This window comes from Gopherus evgoodei, chromosome 14 (genome assembly GCF_007399415.2).
Source record: "Gopherus evgoodei ecotype Sinaloan lineage chromosome 14, rGopEvg1_v1.p, whole genome shotgun sequence".
NCBI lineage: Eukaryota > Metazoa > Chordata > Testudines > Testudinidae > Gopherus > Gopherus evgoodei.
In genome coordinates this window covers 23,619,261-23,635,348 of record NC_044335.1, presented here as the reverse complement: position 1 = coordinate 23,635,348, position 16,088 = coordinate 23,619,261, and the positions used below count along the sequence as shown (strand labels likewise).

The 16,088-nt window shown below is 46.5% G+C and overlaps 1 protein-coding gene across 2 annotated transcripts in view; it reads left to right on the top strand.

Moving 5' to 3' along the window:
* The first annotated feature begins 3,213 nt into the window (after positions 1-3,213).
* Positions 3,214-16,088, top strand: part of PPP1R16B (protein phosphatase 1 regulatory subunit 16B) — a 108,410-nt gene continuing 95,535 nt past the window's right edge. For both annotated transcript variants that reach the window (XR_003996531.1, XM_030533420.1), the window contains exon 1: positions 3,214-3,276. The gene's annotated coding sequence lies outside the window, so the exon portion shown is untranslated. The remainder of the gene's footprint in view (positions 3,277-16,088) is intronic.

Here is a 16,088-nt window from a genome sequence, read left to right as displayed (position 1 = left end):
GGAAAGTGTGGGAGGAAGCCCTTGCCTGTATCAAGGGCAGGCTGTAGAAAAAGGAGTATTGTGTTAAGGAGGGCTGTTGAGCTGGGGTTTTTCCTTGTGGAAGGGGAAGACTCTCTTTGATTTGGCCAGAGGTGCTATCTCTGAGGGTGACAGAGGCAGAACCTGCATCCTGATGGCAGACCAGCTAAGCTACTGTCACGTTTTTATGCTTCCCTCCAGTGAGTAGCACTGAGCTTTCTCCTTGGTCACTTGTAGGCCACATCCAGGGAATAGTTTTCTCCACCTGGGGCACAAAGCTGTTAAGCTCTGTCTCTGTCTGGTATGTATAATGCACCCTTCAGCTTGATATCTGAATGCTGTTATCCTTTTTTGATTTGAATGAGAAGCACAGAATTCCTTTCCTTAAAGCAGGGCTTAATTTGTGCCAGGGATATCCAGGGCCGAGCCCTGGCACCTGTAGGCTTGGCAATTCATAGCCCTGACACCTCTGGACTTGCTACATCAGTTATGAATGTAAAAAAAAATTGCTCAAGCCCCCATACCTCTTTCATTACATATTAAGCACTGCCTTAAAACCTGGAGGCTGTTTGTATACAGGAGGTAGATTGCTGTAGTCAATATCAGTGGACTTCTTAGATTACTCTACTAGACAAAGCACTTCACATCAAGCCTTCATTATTACAGTACAGTACATTCCTGATTAGCTAAACAACCTGGGGGACACCTGAATGTTTTGGATAACCAGGTGTTTGGATAAACAGAAGTGATTAGCTGAGAGGGTTACATGGGGAATGCAGGGTGGATTTGAATAACTAGGATTTTTGAATAAAGGGAATAAAGATAACTGGCATGATACTGTATCTGTAATGGGGGGGACAGAACAAATGACAAAGCATTGTAGAGTGCACTTGGGAATTTGTGCATATACAGTTTTTTATTGCACATGGAGAGGGTCTAGTGGTTAAAGCAGATTCAGAGCCAGGACTCCAGGGTTCTACTCACAACTCTGTTACTGACTTACTGTAACCATGGGCAAATGATTTTCTCTATATCTCAGTTTACTTGTCAGCAAAATGGATATAAACATTATATCATCAGGGTGTTGCCTTGATTAATTAACACATGCAGATTTCTTTGAGAGCCTCAAATGAACACCTTATAGAAATGCAAAATATTGTTTATGTGGCTTTTGTCTTAACAATTTCCTTATATAAAGCATGAAACCTCTCCCCTCCAGAGTAAATTCATTTAATGGCAAACAGGAACTTGCTATCAGGCTCTTTATTTTATCTACGAAAAACTGTAGGTATTTTTAAAATCTGGGTTGCCTCTTATAACAACAACAACTTAATCATTTCAGTAAAGCTAGCAGTGTTCCAAGTGTACTCACTCTGAAGTAAAATGCAAATCTTATCTAAATCCATAGCAGACTGTTTTAGGAAGACCCAAATATATGTGGCATCTTCTACCAACACTGGAACTTGAGATCTTTTTTAAAAACCCTGAACGATCAAAGGCAGTCATCGTTTCACAGGCACTCACATACACGCAGTACCTTTTGATGCCAAACCAGTATTTTAGAGGAGGAGGTTGTTTTTTTTCTTCAATTCCCCTTCTTCTGTTCTCTAAACATTGCCATTTATCTGACATCAGCCAAGTCCAGAGGTTTTGTGCATCTTTCAGGGAATGGCTCATACAGAGAGGATCACATCCTCAGCAGTGTAAATCAGTGGTTCCATAGTAGTTAGTGGTGCTATGCTAACTTACATCAAGTGATCGGAACCAATAAAAGAAGCCCAGTTGATGGGAGGGGGTCAGGGGCTGAACTAAGCTTGCTACTATCTTAAAAAAAAAAAAACGTATTTCCTTTTTTCACTACTTCCTTTCCACTTTCCTCATTCGTATTCCTTTCACCATAGGCTCCTAACTCCTTTTCAGCTGTAGAAAGGGTTTAATGCTGTTTCCCTGAGTAGGATCCCTTAATAAAACTTACTTGAATAAAGGGATCCCCCTTTTCTCATGTTGCACCCAAAGGACTCTTCTCCTGTTTTGATCTAGATCAGTGGTTCTCAAACTTTAGCAAGCCAAGGACCCCCATTTTGATTTTAAAAATTGTGTGGACCCCCAAGCTGGTTTCTAATTTTCTCCAGGCCCCACTCCCACTCCACCCCTTCCCAGCCCTGCCCCACATCTTCTGGTCCCCACTCCACCTATGCCCATCTTCTTCCCCATCGCTTTCCGCCCCCTCCCCCCCCCGAGTGTACCCTGTCCCTGCTCCTCCCTCCCAGAGCCTCCAGCATGCCACAGAACAGCTGTTCTACAGTGTGCAGGAGGCATTGGGAGGGAGGGTGAGGACTGGAGTTGATCAGTGGGGCTGGTGGCCCCACACATGACTCATGGACCCCTCTGGAGTACCCTCACGGACCCCCTGAGGCTCTGTGGACTCCCTTTAAGAACCGCTGGTTTGGAAGGCCTGTATTATACCACTTTGACACTTTGAGTGTGAACAGGCCAGAAAACAGTGATGGTGGTTTACCAAGTATTGAGAGGCGCTGGAATAATTTGTATGATGGGGGTGCTGAGAGCCACTGAACCAAACTGCAAACCCTGTATATGGTTGCAAGCACTTCAAGCAACCCTAGTTCCAGCACCTACGCCAAGACCTGCAGAATATTTTTTTGGGGGGTGGGGGGTGGGATATAAAATGGAATTTCATATCTGAATCGCTCTTCAGGAAATACTGTCATGGTGGGGCGTGGGGACCCCTCCCTGAACAGCAACCTTTCCCCCACTGCTTTGCTTGGCCTGGTTCCCGTTACCAGTCGCCTGGCTGCAGGAAGCACGGGACTCCGCCATGCGCTGCGCCCTGTTCCTTGCTGCCTCTGAAAATACCTGCGCGCCCGGCCGCTTCCCAGCAGCCCCTTTCCGCACTTCCCCAGCCCGCTCTCCCCCTCGCTTGGGCAGGGGAGCGCTGATCATCGCCCGTCTCCGGTCCTCAGCCCCCTCCTCTCTCCCTGGCCACACCTTCGAGGAGGAGCCGGGCGGGACTGAGCGCAGGACCAGAGGCTGCGGCACATCCATCAGCGCCGGCTTCTGCCCTCTGCTCCCTGCCGCCTGCCGAGTGAAGGGGCCGCTCCGGAGCTGGGCAGCTGCAGGGCGCTCCGGAGCCTGGCTGCAGCCCTGCGTCTGGTGGGGGACCCTCCCCGGGCGCTGCTCGCCTCTCGCCGGCCTGGGCGGCTGCTGCCGCAGCCCGGTCGGGGCTGGCTCCTGCGGCGGGTGAGTGACAGGGCAGCTGCTGCCCGGCGGGGCGAGGGGGCGCCGGGAGATGGGGGGCGCCTCGCATCTCCCCCCGCCCCATCAGGGTCAGGTGCATCCAAAGGAAAATCAGTGGGGGCCAGAGCCAGTGAGGGCTGCGGGGTGACCGGTGGGAAGGAGCCGGGGAAGCAGCTGGGGATCCCACCCCCCGCGATAACTACAGCGGTTCTCCGGCTTTAATTATGCAGGAACTTGCTAGCTCAGGCTGTCGCCTCCCTTCTGCTTGTCTGGGCTCTGCAGCCAGGGGGAGCCCCTCCCGCTCTTTGCCCCTGCCCACAGCTTCAGGACTTTGGCTCTCCAGGGACTTGGGACTTGAATTCCTGTGCTGGAGGCAGCGGGACTGTGTTGTGCTCTGGTTGGGTGAAGATTTTTTTTTGGAGGCGGAGGGGGGTTGAATGTGATGGGGGAGAAGGTGTAAAAGAGAAAGCAGCAGCTCTGGGTATCTGCTGAGTGTGATGCGCTGCTCTGGGTAGTTTGCACTCTTGGGGGCTCTTACGTTGGCAAACCCTTCTTGCTTGTGATTTTTGGCTGGTTGTTTTTGCGCATGGGGAAGGAGGCAGTAGCAGTGCTATGGACACTGGGCAGTGAGAATGTGCCTAGCTCCTGACCTGCCCACCTGCTCTTCCAGTACTGATCACCTGCATGGCTCTGCCTGTCCACATCAGTCCTGCCCCGGGGTACTCCACTACAGATCTCGCTGTGCAGTTCTCCCAGTGCATCACAGGTCTGGCCTACAATATACCCTGCTATTCCAGTTCTTGTTCCCATAGCACTGCCAGTGAACCTGACACCTTATTTCTGATGTGCAGCCTCACCCCCCTTGTCTTGCAGTATGGGGTCTTCACACAGGGGTGCCCCTCAGTCCTGACCTGCAGTACCCCTGTTATTTCAGGCCCAGACCTCCACACTGCTGTGCCAATGCATTCCTACTTGACCTACAACACTTCCTGCTATTCCAGTTCTGGTATTGTCAGTGATGTGTGGTGGCTTCAAGGGGTGGACAAAATGACCCACTAGTGACTCAAGACCACCAAACTACCTTTCTTGGCTGACCAGGTGTAAGTGATGCAAACCTAAGTCTCCGTAGCTGAAAAATCAGAGGGTGGTGGTGTTAATCTGTTGTTCAGCAGTGCTGACAAAATTACTCTGCAGTGTCAAATCAGGAAGTGACCTCCAGCATTGTGCAATCCTAGGCAAGCTTGAAAAGAACCACTTAAATAATCTAGTCAGCCCTCTACATCAAGTAGGATAAGACACTGTTAATCCCACTATACATTTGTCTAACCTTATCCCGAACACATCTAATGACAGAACATAATTACCTTTCTAGGGCAGTTCATTCCATTGCCAGATTAGCTTCAGGGTTGAAAACACTTTACCCATTATGGAAATTAGGTGATCACAGGAAGCTGGAGAATTCAAGGCCTCAGTTTCCTGCCCCCCTGTAGCAGTGGGTTTTGTTTGGTTCATTTGGAAATCCTCTTCCTTTGGTATGAGTTAGACATGTTAATATACTTCAGCTAAACATATGCCTCTTTATTTAGAAATGAATTGATGGTTAAAGTACAGGATGGGGCTTCAGGGAGTTCAGTGGCCAGCCTGTCTGTCTTCCTGTGTGATCCAATCAATGAATGTGTCCCAGAGACACTGCCAACCAACCTCAAATCTAGTCATTTCAGGCACTAACCTGCCCTGAGGCTCCTGTGTGCAGTTCAGTCATTTTGAAGGGACTTTGTCAGCCTGCAACCTGCCTGCCAGTCTTTGTTTTTATAATCACTTTCTTATCTTTAAAAATGTTCTTTTCTCTGCTGTGAAAAACCCACACAAACCAGGGGACACTCTAACTACATAAGGCAAATATTGAAACCGATTTGTGGAATACACAAAGCAAACAAATGGGAAAAAAATCTCCATTGTTTCAACTCTAGTCATCTTATGTATTTGTAACAAGTGTATAAAGCATTTTCAGACAGCGTGAGTCAAGAGTCTTAACTTCTGAGCCCATCTATTTCCTTACCTTCCTCAGCAGAGCTGTTTTGAGCCTTAAATTATTACTATTAAATTGCATAGGGGAGGGCCAAGTATCCTTATTAATATTCAGAATTGATATTATTTATTTATTGACTTGGAAAGGACTTTAATCATGGGGTGCTAGTCCACACCGGAATTGCTTTCACTGTAAAGCACATAGGATTCTGTCATAACTGCTATATAAATAACAACTCTGATAACATTTTTCCCTTACTCATTTAATCTTTATATTGATGGCCTGGATCCAAAACTATTAAAGCTAATTGAAAGGCTTCCTTTATTTCCATAGACTTTGTATCAGCCCCAGGATTTCTAAAAGTTGAGCTGCTTTCCTTCTGACTGGAGGGAAGGGAAAATGACTGAAGATTTCATAGTAAATGTAAGATTAAAAGTGTTCCACTTCCAATGTGTGTGATACATGTGATATCATTTAGACATAAAGATGCTACTGTTTCTCTCTCCCCTTAAGACTGCATGTCCAGGCAGCTTGTCTCTAACAAGGTTTTGTTGTTGAATCTTTCTTTGGTGAGAACTTGTCCCTGCATGGATTTTCCTGGTACCAGCTTCTTCTTGGTGTCTGGGTTGCACTGTATGATCTCTGCAGCAATTCTGTTGGGGGGAAAACTCATCCATGTTTTATTTTGACTTCGATCGTTTATAAAATGCCTGTTGCCTCTGGGTATATTTCATTCAGTGAAAGCAAAACATCAACCAGTGTTTACAGCAATGCTGGTGGTGGTGGTTACCCAGTCTGAGATGTTCAGGTTAACAAATCACAAGAAGCCCTGGCTTTCTTGCTGATCAGGGAATGTTTCATTTTACCCTGGTGTACGCTAGTGCAGAGGTTCTCAACCTTTTTTTTTTTCTCAGTTCCCCTCTCCCTACAACATGCTATAAAAACTCCACAGCCTACCTGTGCCACAATAACTGGTTTTCTGCATATAAAAGCCAGGGCCAGCATTACGGGGTAGCAAGCAAGGCAACTTCTTTGGGTCCCTTGCCACAGGGGCCCCCCACGAAGCTGCACTGCTCAGGCTTCACCTTCAGCCCCAGGTGGTGGGGCTGAGGACCCTGGGCTTCAACCCCATGTGGTGAGACTTCGGCTTTTTGCCTTGGGCCCCAGCAAGTCTAATGCTGGCCTTGCTTGGAGGCCCCCCTGAAACCTGCCCAAGGCCCACTAGGAGACCCTGGACCTCTGGTTGAGAACTATTTCACTAGTGAAAACATAGACTTTGTTCTGAAAGATTTCTAGGAATGCCACGTTACTAGCTCATGCTCTCTTCCGTTCCCCACCCTGACAAAAGGAACCCACTCTCTTCAAACAAACTGCAGAATTTACCTATAAAATCACTTAAGGTAGTGTAACTCTAGTGGGCCTGATTCTCCTCTTACTTACCAGTCTAAATCTAAATTCAGTTAGGCAGCTCTGGAATTTAACTGGTATAAAAGAAGTTTAAGTGAGAAAAAAGTCAGGTCCACCATTGCTTAGTATCTTCCCAGAATTAGCATTTGTGGCTGGAAGAAACCCCTTGTAGCATTTGAGTATACACACTACACTGCACTACACCACACCGACAGGAGGGATTCTCCTGTCTGCATAGGTAATCCACCTCCCCAAGAAGTATTCGCTAGGTTGACAGAAAATTTTTACACAGGGACTTGGTAAACTTAACTATGCCACTCACAGGTGTGGATTTTTCTAGTGTAGACCAGACCTTAGAATTTCTCATTCAGCTGGAGATCAAAACTTGGTCCATAGTTTAGATGGTTCAGAATGAGACTAGATAAATGATGATTAAATGACCTCACGTGGCAAATTAGATCACCGGCTAATTGACCTAGCCTTTAGGAAAGAAATGTTACATAATATTCAACATGCACCGAAGTCTGTCACTCATTTAAAACCCCTTAACTACTTTGGGTAATACCTCACCTGTGTCACTATTGCTTAATTACTTCTGGATGTTTATCAGAGCTTCACTTTGTCATCTTGTCTTTGAGCTGAATTCTGTCCATTAATCATACCCACTAATCCGATCATCCTGTTCGTCTCTTGGAAATTCCTTTTCCAAACTGCCGCATTTTATTCTTTCTGTCTCTTTTGGAGGCTTTTTGAAAAAATTGGCGCAGTGGGTGTGATTTCCCACCAGTTTTTATAAACTCGGCTGACATTTCTCCTCCTCCTCTTTTTCCCCACCTCCATTTAGACAGAATGAAAACCTTGTTCTGAATGTCACTTAAAAAAGTGAGTGTAATTACGTACTTCTTATATCTGAAGTAAAGATCTCTTGTGGGTGAGGGAAAGCCCAACCCCAGACCCAAATCAATAACATTTTCCATGGATGCATTTGTGGACACTCAGGCCCCAATCTTGCAATGAGCAACATGTGGGCAGATACCTCTTCCCACACAAAACCGGTCTTCACTTCAGAGGCTCTGCAAATTCGGGAGTCTGCCTGTATGTTGCTCATTGCAGGATTGGGGCCCAGGGTTGCTAATGTCGTGGAAGAATTTTCTATGCATTTAAAATGTGCTATTTTCTTTTGGACTAAAGTAGCTGGACTAGGTCAGTGGGTGAGTAACAGTAGCTTGGTTGTTCCGAAGATGCTAATAGTCAGTCTGAATTCAGTGTTTGTTTTCCAGCTGAAAACAGCTCAGCTGGTTTTCTTCTGTGCCAGAAAGGCCAACAATTGTAAATGCTTATTTAGACCATGGGATAGTGCGTACCTAGCCCTCAACCCTGTTGAAAGAGCTGAAGGGGTGAACTGGGGTGTGTGAAAGGGGTCAGCTGTTCACTTTTTGCAAGGCTCTGGAGTCAAATAACACCCTCTTATGGGAATGGTTTGCCAGCTGGCTCTCCCTTTAGGGAAGTTAAAGAGGCTTATTGCAATCCTACTAGAAGTCTGTCTTCCTATGTTAGTCTGCTTGTCTCTCCATCTCCCTTCCATGTGCTTGCTCGCTCATTCATACAGACAGATCTATTGCTACATGTGCACAGTTATCTATCCATACCAGCTGTGCTGCTCAGTGAAGTGTTCCTCCCATTCATGGCACATTCATTTGTAGATTGTCACTTTTTGCTGTGCAACATACATTTTTTTCTGTAATATTTTTCTTTAAAGTGACACTTCTGAACTACTTCTAAGCCATATGCTTAACAGGCCTTTAAAAAAAACAAACAAAACAAAACTTCTGTTGACTAGACAAGTGAGACCCATTATGTTTAATTTGAAAATCAATCTCTCCAACTGTGAGCAATTAACCAAAAAGCCCTCTTGCTGTAGGTTCTGCATTTGCATATACATGGGTTTAACATCCACATTCATAAAGCATGAGTCCACACTCACCTCATCTTGTGTCTGGGACTTACAGTCAGGACCAGAAATAGGCTGTGTATGTATCATCACTATTTTCCCTGTATAAAATAGGGATACTTCTACTTCACATGGGAGGCTGAATTGTTTAAAGCGCTTTGACACTTGGATCAATAGTACAAAATATTTCTTACTACAGTTTTCCCACTTGAAGGGGTGGAAGGTCCCAAATGTTTCATGGTTAATACAGAATATACTGTCCAGACAGTGCAAAATTTTGAAGTTTCTCTATTTGCTAGTAGCAAAGACAAAAATGCTTGTTGTCATCTGCCTGCTAGTGACCAGACAATCTGAGCTGATATTAGTGAACCTGTGTAGTGGGAGCTCAGAATCATCAGTCAGCAGCTGAGTTTATCAGGGCTGAACTGAGATTCATAGTAATGCATAGTTTGTTCTCACAGCATCTTTCATCTGTCTTGTAAAGGTATCCTGATACCATGGTGATCAGGATCATGTAAGTACTTGATGAGATGAAGAGGGTTCACAAACATTCAACCTCAATACCCCAATAAGGCAAATGAAGTACATCATTTCACAGTTTGGTAAATTGAGGCATGGGTTAAATGACATGCTCAGGATTCCACAATCAGTGGCAGACATGAGAATGAACCCAGAAGTCCTGTTTTTGTTAGCAATTAAAATAATGGTTTAGCTGCAGTTTTCAAAACATTTTGCCAAGGCAAGTAGGCAGCATCCACATTTTACAGAAGGGGAAACTGAGGCAGAATTGACATGACTACCCAGGTTATGTCAGTGAAAGCCCAGGGTACAACATAGGCCTCCTGAGTCCATCCGATGCCTCTTCTGCTGCATTCTCATTAGAATATACTCAGTCTTCTACATTACTCTCAGTTGTTTCCTTGTTGGAACATTTAGTTCTGTATCTTTAACTGGGAAAGGTAAAATCTCATGGTTTTCAAAGCAGCTAAACTATTATACTCAGAGGAATTGTTACATGCACTGGGAAGGTGGGTAGGTGCTGCTGCTCTATGGACTTCCTGTTTTTTTCCCCCTTCTGTTGGAATTACGGAAGTTAACTGAATGGCTTTTTTTTTTTCGATTCACACTTAGAACAACTTGATAGAATCTGGATTAAGGAAGCTAAATAAGAGTTTGATAAATAGCAAGTTACCAGATAAGCTTCAAACAGGAAAATAATTTTCAGAGGGAGGCTTTTGCATCAGTATAAAGTACAGATCTTAAGTTTAATAGTACTGGGCTCTTGCTTAGCACTTTGTTCCAGAATCCTGAAAGCAGTTTTCGTATGATCATTCTCTTCCTTTAATGGATGGGAGGGGGGTGGTAGGGAGACAGAGGGCTTGTACATGTAAAAATGGACAGGAATAGCTATTCTTCAAAGCTCCCATGTGCACACTTATTCCAAATACAAGTTTCATTTTTTGTTTTACCTTAGTCCACTTTGGAATTGGATTAAACTGGAAAAAGGCACTCTTATTTTTAAAAAAAGTATCCTCATGGGGAGTCATTCCAGAATAGCTACAGCACTTTAAATTCACACCTTACCTTATTCCAAAATAACTTCCCCCTGTAGACAAGACATGTGGAACAGGATAGAGAGGGAGGTAATTTACCCAACATCATACAGCAGGCTAGGGGCAGAGCCAGGAACAGAGATCTAGTTTTCTGATGTCCTGTCCACATTACCTCCATGCTGTTAGTTGAAACTGAGGGCTTGTCTACATTGCCCACTGGATCGATGGGCAGCGATGGATCCTACTGAGGTTGATTTATTGTGTTTAGTCTAGACGCAATAAATCGACTGCCGAGTGCTCTCCCGTCGACTCCGGTACTCCACCGGAGCGAGAGGCGCAAGTGGAGTTGACGGGGGAGTGCCAGCCGTCGACTTACCACAGTGAAGACACCGCGGTAAGTAGATCTAAGTACGTCGACTTCCTAGCTGAAGTTGTGTAACTTAGATCTATTCCCCCCACCCCCAGTGTAGAGCAGGTCTTACTGTCCTTTCTGGGAGCATAATGCAGTTTGTGCCTGTTGAAATTAGCTTTATTCCTTACTTTGAATTTGTGACTGCTAAAACCTGCAAAGGTCCTACATCAACGGGACTGCATCTATCTTATTCCAATGATTTAGGCTGAAATTTGGATATTCAACTTAGCATTTAAGATCAGTCCACTAACTCCCACATCTTACAGCACATTGGAAGCACACAAACAAACAGCACTCGCTCAGTGGGTCTTGTGTTTGCATTCCCCAGATGGCCTAATAAAGATTGAACCAAAATCTCTTGCTAGGCTAGGCAGTAGCACAGCATTTCCTCTTTCCAGAGGTTCAGGGTGGATCTGAGGCCATGTCTACATCTAAAATTTTGCAGCGCTGGTTGTTACAGCTGTATTAGTACAGCTGTATAGGGCCAGCGCTGCAGAGTGGCCACACTTACAGCAACCAGCGCTGCAAGTGGTGTTAGATGTGGCCACACTGCAGCGCTGTTGGGCGGCTTCAAGGGGGGTTCGGGGAACGCGAGAGCAAACCGGGAAAGGAGACCAGCTTCGCCGCGGTTTGCTCTCGCGTTCCCCGAACCACCCTGCAAACCGCAGGGAAGGAGACCTGCTTGCTCGGGGGTTCCGGGAACGCGAGAGCAAACCGGGAAAGGAGACCAGCTTCGCCGCGGTTTGCTCTCGCGTTCCCGGAACCACCCAGCAAACCGCAGGGAAGGAGACCTGCTTGCTCGGGGTTCGGGGAACGAGAGAGCAAACCGGGGAAGGAGACCAGCTTCGCCGCGGTTTGCTCTCGCGTTCCCCGAACCACCCTGCAAACCGTAGGGAAGGAGACCTGCTTGTTCGGGGAACGCGATAGCAAACCGGGGAAGGAGACCAGCTTCGCCACGGTTTGCTCTCGTGTTCCCGGAACCACCCTGCAAACCGTAGGGAAGGAGACCTGCTTGTTCGGGGAACGCGATAGCAAACCGGGGAAGGAGACCAGCTTCGCCGCGGTTTGCTCTCGCGTTCCCGGAACCACCCAGCAAACCTCAGGGAAGGAGACCTGCTTGCTCGGGGTTCGGGGAACGCGAGAGCAAGCTGGGGAAGGAGACCAGTTTGATTACCAGAGGCTTCCTCGGTGATGCTGGGATACCTGCTTATTCCACGGAGGTCAAGAAAAGCGCTGGTAAGTGTCTATACTTGATTACCAGCGCTGGATCACCAGCGCTGGATCCTCTACACCCGAGACAAAACGGGAGTACGGCCAGCGCTGCAAACAGGGAGTTGCAGCGCTGGTGATGCCCTGCAGATGTGTACACCTCCTAAGTTGCAGCGCTGTAACTCCCTCACCAGCGCTGCAACTTTCTGATGTAGACAAGCCCTGAGTCAGAACATAGCATCAGATGTAACAGGCTGAGGTGGTGCTAATGGATACCCTGAGCTGTATATTGGTGGCAAGTGTGAATTATTTGTAATTAACTGTCAAGCTACACACTTGGTTCACTCTTGCTGGGGAGAAGCAAAAGTGTTTGCATGGTGTCTCCTGAACTAGGGGGAAAAACACTGTACAGTCATACAAATAAGCAGTTTTTATTTTAACATCTCATGATTCTTTGGGTTCTGACTCATGGTTTTTTTGGTCTGAATGAATCACGGCTTTTGATCTCTTCCTGCTTATCCCCTTGTGTGACAATCACAGGTTGAAAACGCAACTTTAAATCCACACACGTAGGCAGGCATCAGCTCCCACTTCCCTCGCTCTCCCCCACACTATCCAGAGCCGTCCCCAGTGGTCCTGTTCAATGACTCACTGTTTCTGTTTCCAGCCTGCAGGTGGATGTGTCTTGGGATCTTATCTTTAACAGGAGAGAGAGAGAGGGAGGGGTGGCAGTGGTGCCAGGCTTGGGAAGAGTGCAGCTCAGAGGCAGGCCTGCTCCAGAGTTCTGCCCCACTCAGTGCATATGGTGCCCTGGTGCTGCAGGCAGTGGTTACAGTTGCTACCTGCTGCACAGTGATCTGTACAAGCCAAAGCCAGAAACTGCATGTGGCTCAGGCCAAATTCCTGTGCTGCTGTAGCTGACAATCACAAGCACCGCTCCAAATCACAGCAGTATCAGGTGTGGGAGGCGTTGAACGGCACTTAAGTCTCTTTGTTACACTGGGAGTAACTCCCAGGCCAAATCCATCCCATCAATGGAGTTACACCAAGGATATACTTGGCCTCGTATTGATAGTGAAATATCTATTGAAAAAATCCCCCAAGAATTGCCCCTACTCTCCCACAGAGGGCTAAGATTTTAGGTCAAACAAAGGAATGACTGTAGGAAACTCCGCACATCTGGGCCTCAAGCAGTCACTGCTCAGCTGTTCCCACCGGTGGTGACATCTTCGTGCTGTGGTGCCCAAGCTTTTCCTATCGTGCCTCTCCCACTTCACCAGTAATGGAATCTGTCTGTCCTCCTCCCCTCCATTACAGCATAGTTGGCTGAGCAGATGAGCTTGGTATGGGGAGGGGCTGAAGCTAGAGGCAGAGCTGGCCTGGGTGCAGAGCAGGGGGTAGAGTGGAGCTGCGGCTGGGGGGTGGAGCTGGGCTGGGAGGTGCTTCCTCCTCCCCCCCCACTGTGCATCCCCCCTGAATGTTCCTCTGCACCCCCTAGAGGGGTGCGCCCCACAGTTTGGGAACCACTGTCTTAGCGAGTGGAGAGCAGATGGGCAGAGACCTTCAGACCTTGCTTCATGTAGATATCTCAAGTCGGAATTCATCCTGTATCTATGAAACTTGAGATACTTTGGCTGCTGCTGACCAGGCTTTGGGTATTGACTGAGGCATGTTGAAATGCCTCCCTCTAACTATCTGGGGGAAACATTGGCCAGAGGAGGGGGTGCAGGAAGGTAATTCCAGCCTTGGGCAGCCTCTGAGGCACTGCAGAAGTTAGAAAGGGAAACCTGTTAATTCCCCCAGCTTGTTTCTGTGTCCAAGTAGGACTGTTTCCTGTATGTATTCTAGTATGTCCTTGTCAAAATAACTTCCAGTGGCTTGGGCCTTTGACTGCTTAATTAAAAAGACTGGTCTAAGTGGGGATTAGTGTCTATCTTGACGGGAAGGGGATTGTCTCCTACCATCTCCATGGTTTGAGAAGGCTGGTGTGGCCTGCTTCATGTCTCCTTGTTTTACAGGCTGTTTTGGATAATCTCCTTCTTCAAACCATAATATTTTCAGGTATATGGTCTCAGAAACCGGGCTTTGGGACCAAGCCCACCCATGCCCACTGCAATGCTGGGGAAAACGCTTGCACCAGAAAAACAAATACAAGACGATTATAAAGGGGTCAGATCACTTCCCCTGCAGGTGTCTGGCCTGGCAACCTGCATTCAGATTTAATGTGCTGTAAAGAAAGAGAGAGAGAGAGAGAGAGAGAGAGAGAGAGAGAGAGAGAGAAATTAAATGGAAAAGCCGAACTGGAGACTTATGCCCTCAATTATTTTTTGTTTTACATAGTCTGGGCTGCTATCTGCTCCTCCCTGTAATGTTTCATTACTGCAGTTCAGCCTGATCTGGAGGATGCTCTGCTGCAAAGTGGCAGTTAAAATTCAGTTAATTTTTGGACAAAAATGCAGTTCTGGTTTTTCCATTTCTCCCAAGTAAACTCTGAATTCTGGGATGGGGTCCTTCTGCTTATCTGATACTGAAAATAGATTTTGGTAGCAGATACTTTGCGTCTGGGATCACAACAGGGAAATGATGGTGTGAAATTAATCTTCAGAGGAAGGAAAATGTCCTTGTTCCTTTGGGGGAAGGAAAGCCTGGGGTTGTTCTTACCTGTGCCCTTCATATGCTCTCCATCCCCAAGGCCATATGCAATCTGTGATTATATATAATGCATCTCAGTGTAACTCTTGTAGATATTATAGGGTGCCTGTCACCTTGGGTGCTATCTTCATGCATAGAATTAGCATAAAAAGATATGGCCCATACAGGAAAGGAATGCATCTTCAGTGCACTTTAGCGATAGTCTCTGTTACTCTACAGGCCGGTAAGTAGAAGAGATTTCTCTTCTGAGCTGGATAGAAAGGGGCTGAGTTGGAATGTTAGAATGTAGTCTCTTCCCGATTTAATCTCACACCCAGTTTCTAATCCCCACCCAAATGAAAATTAAGGTTACATTTGAAAACCCAGCTCTTCATTTCAAATGTCCCGTCCCTGTATCTGATGACCCTCTTACCTGAGCTGTTTCCTGATGGCTCTGTGCCCCTGGCAAAGCTGAAACCAATGGCTTTCCAATGCTGGCTGACAGCAAACTTTCAAATAAAAGATTGCTGAGCATCCACCTCCATAATGCCCAAGGAGCAGTTTCTGCAGCTGCCAGAGACCCCTTAGGATGCACACAGATGTTGCATAATAATAAATCCATGAATGAAATATCATCACCTAACTTGAACTGAACATGTAGATAGAAAGGTGGTCAGGTGAGGAATGGATTATTAACACTTATCTCCTTAGAGACACGAGTTTCTATATAAAAAGCCCAATATGAAATCTAACTTTAAAATTTTACCCATAGCTCTTACCACCCACCAGAAACACGCTTGTGTTGCACAGGAGGTCAGACTAGACCTATGTATCTATGAAAATTCCACCCTCAAGCCCTTATCAGCACACAGCTGTTGATCGTGGTGGGAGTTCTAGGAACACAGGATTGGCCCCTAAAAATACAAATCTTCAGAAAATCCCCGTGATTTTGTCCATATTATGCTTCTGGGAAACTTACTGGCTTGGAGCTAGTGCAGATGACTGGAGGCTGCCACCCGATTTGTTTCACTCATCATGGAGATGCCACTCAAAAGAACAGTTAAGTTACAAATACACAAGCTGATCTGGAAGAGGAATGTTGGGCACAGGGGCCCTTTAAGAAAGTGGAGAAAGTGAGTCCAAGGTGAAATATGGGGTGGAAAAACGATGCTTTATGTCCGACTGTGATAAATATTACAGGAAACATGAGGTGAAAATGTTAAGAGGCTTCCTCCGGCTTTCGTTTAGAGTGGAATAGTTGGAAAAAACAAGGCCCATTGACTTTTCTATTAACAGAGTCAGTTTTAAAACCATTTTGACTCCTTGTTTAACACCTTTTTTTCTAGCTTGGCATTTTGCCCCCAGTGCTAGGAATAAAGTGAGTGGAGAGAGAGATAATCTGGAACCCTGGAGAAGAACAGCCAAACCGAAACACTTCTTCCCAAACTTATTGGCTTGGGGTCTCTGGGGAAGTGTTTAGTTAAACTCTTCAGGCTTCTATTGAGCTGAGGCAGTGTTTCCCAAACTTGGGACTCAGCTTGTGTAGGGAAAGCCCCTGGCAGGCCGGGCTGGTTTGTGTACCTGCCACGTCCACAGGGCCGGCTGATCACGGCTCCCACTGGC